Source organism: Photinus pyralis, unplaced genomic scaffold (assembly GCF_008802855.1).
Source record: "Photinus pyralis isolate 1611_PpyrPB1 unplaced genomic scaffold, Ppyr1.3 Ppyr1.4_LG2, whole genome shotgun sequence".
In the NCBI taxonomy this organism is placed as follows: Eukaryota; Metazoa; Arthropoda; class Insecta; order Coleoptera; family Lampyridae; genus Photinus; species Photinus pyralis.
This window is the reverse complement of record NW_022170403.1, coordinates 10,672,693-10,675,725: the sequence shown is the minus strand read 5'-3', so window position 1 is coordinate 10,675,725 and position 3,033 is coordinate 10,672,693. Positions and strand designations below refer to the sequence as shown.

Below are 3,033 nucleotides of genomic sequence, written 5' to 3'. Positions count from 1 at the left end.
GATTAGTTTCAAAGTTAAAAAGTGGGTCAAATCTTGACAAATAGCTTCCTAGCTGAGATAACCAAAAATTGCCAAACAAACGTACGCACGTAACATTACAGACGGAAAAAATAAGAAAGGTGCATTTTTTACGGCATGGCATTGTTTTGCTTTATTAGAGGGACCTACCATCCAAATTTCGTAAAATTGCTCCATAAATAAGAAAGTTGGATGTTGCACATCGCGAAAACATTATTTTGCGCATGCATTGTTAGCTTTTAATTAAAAGGACCTACCATTCTAAATTTCGTTAAAATTGTTCCATAAAATAAGAAAGTTGCATTTTCTGCGCATAGCGCAACACGATTTTGCGCATTGCATTTTGTTAGCTTTTATTAAAAGGACCTACCACTAAATTCGTTAAAAATTGTTCCCATAAAATAAGAAAGTCATTTCTGCGCATGCGCAACACGATTTTTGGCGCAGCATGTTGTTTGCTTTTATTAGAGGGACCTAATCCATCAAAATTTCGTTAAAAATTGCTTCCAATAATAAGAAAGTTTGGAATGTTGCACATGCGCAACACTAATTTTTGCGCATGCATTTTGTTAGCTTTTATTAAAGGACCTATACCACTAAATTTTTCGTTTAAAAATGTTTCCATAAATAAAAAGTTGCATCTTCTGCGCATGCCAATCACGATTTTTGCGCATGCAATTTTGTACTTTTATTAAAAGGACCTACATCTAAATTTGTTAAAAATGTGTTCCATAAATTAAGAAAGTTGCATTTCTGCGCATGCGCACACGAATTTTTGCGCTAATGCATTTGTTAGCTTTTATTAAAAGGAACTGAACCATCTAAATTCGTTAAAATTGTTCATAAAATAAGAAAGTTGCATTCGCGCAATGCCGCAACACGATTTTCCATGCAATTTTGTTTGCTTTTTTTATTAGAGGGACTACCCATACCAATTCGTTAAAAATTGCTCCATTAAATAAGAAAGTTGATGTTGCACATGCCCAACACTATTTTTTATGCGACATCAATTGTTGTTAGCTTTTTATTAAAAGGACCTACCATACTAAATTCGTTAAAATTGTTCAATAAATAAGAAAGTGCATTTCTTGGCGCATGCGCAAACACGATTTTTGCGCGCATGCATTTTTTTTAGCTTTATTAAAGACCTACCATCCTAAATTTGCGTTAAAATTGTTCCCAATAAATAAGAAGTTGCATTTCGCGCATGCGCAAAACACGAATTTTTGCGCTGCATTTGGTTTGCTTTATAGAGGGACGCTACCATCCAATTTGCTTAAAATGCTCCATAAATAAGAAAGTTGATGTTGCACATGCGCAAACACTAATTTTTTGCGCAATGCATTTTGTAGCTTTTATTAAAAGGAACCTACCATCTAAAATTTCGTTAAAATTGTTTCCATAGAATAAGAAAGTGCATTTCTGCGCATGCCAACACGATGTTTTGTCGCAATGCATTTTGTTAGCTTTTTAATTAATAAGGACCCTACCATCTAAATTTCGTTAAAATTGTTCCATAAAGTAAGAAAAAGTTGCATTTCCTGCGCATGCGCAACACGATTTTTGCGCATAGCATTGTTAGCTTTATTAAAAGGACCTACCATCTAAATTTCGTAAATTGTTCAATAAATAAGAAAAATTGCATTTCTCGCATGCGCAAACACGATTTTCGCAATGAATTTTGTTTGCTTTTATTAAAGGGACTTACCATAGAAATTTCGTTTAAATTGCTTCAGAAACAAGATCGTTGCGTTTTGCACATATGCAACACAATTTTTTGACTTTGACCATTTTTTTCTCCGTTTTTTGATAATATAACCCGGCCCAATTTTTTGTAGGTTGTACACAGGAAAATAAGGTCTTCCAAATAATAGAATAAAAATTTTAGGTTGCTATTTGAAAAAAAAGTTCGATGTCGTTACGGCGCTCCAAAATTTTTTTTCAAAAATCCGGCCCGTTATTTTTCTGTTCGGTATGCCTAAAACATATATACAAAATTTCAACAAAATCCGTCGAGCCGTTTTCTCAGAAAATTGCCAACAAACGTACGTACGTACGTATGTACGTACATACAGACGGAAAAAATTTTTATTCTTTAAAAGTTGCTTAAAATGGTCTAAAACGTCGACATTTGATGAAATTTTGAAATGTTCAAAAAACGGCTATCGCAATAGCTACCTAGCACATGCTAGGAAGCTAAAAATTCTTCATTAGGTCATCAAGTCAAATATTTGTACTTATTCGATTCTTGAAATTGAGTGTAACCTGTAGGTATCTATTTTTTCAGAAATTCCCCTTTACCTTATCGATATCGAAAATATTAAGTGTTCTAAATAATCTAAATCACCGGTGTTATCTTCTCTCGAGACGCTCATACCTGATACCTATATAAGTCCGGCCAAGCCGAACCGAGCGTTATTCAGCTGCAGTAATTAGCAACGTAAACATGAATGTATCAAAACTGTTCGTCTTTCTGGTGCTCATTATCGCCAGCCTTTTCGGACAGACGCAAGCAAAATGGAAAGGATGGAAAAGACTTGTAAGTATTTACTAAAAAAAAATGACAGCATTACTGTAAGATTATGTTTTCCAGGAAAACGTTGGGAAGAAGGTGTTCGACACGGGGGTGGTTGTTGTTGCAGTAGCGGCATCAGGAAGACGGGGTTGAGGGTGGTGTAGTTTACTATCAATGAATACCTTACTCTTATTACCTATGTAACTACTATATATCACAATATCAATAAATCTACTACATTTGACTAATTTTGAATAAAATAGTGTACCTATGATCATGTATGAAAGTTGCTTTATAATATAACCAAAGAGGGGTACTCTGTACAGAATTAAACCTTCGTTTTGTTAGAAAATTATGTCAAATTAGAACAAAATGCATGAGAATAAACAATATTTTCACAATAAAACTAGCACAAACCATTTTTTGCGATGTTTTCAAAACTATTGAAGATATTTTAAATATCTTTTCATATTATTATTCAGCACGAAAATTCGCAACAT

General features: G+C 33.7%; 1 long non-coding RNA gene across 1 annotated transcript; it reads left to right on the top strand.

The window, feature by feature from the left end:
• Positions 1 to 2,402: 2,402 nt before the first annotated feature.
• Positions 2,403 to 2,781, top strand: LOC116162739. The gene is made up of 2 exons (XR_004143599.1): positions 2,403 to 2,557; positions 2,612 to 2,781. It is a non-coding gene; the product is annotated as an uncharacterized LOC116162739 (long non-coding RNA).
• Positions 2,782 to 3,033: the final 252 nt, after the last annotated feature.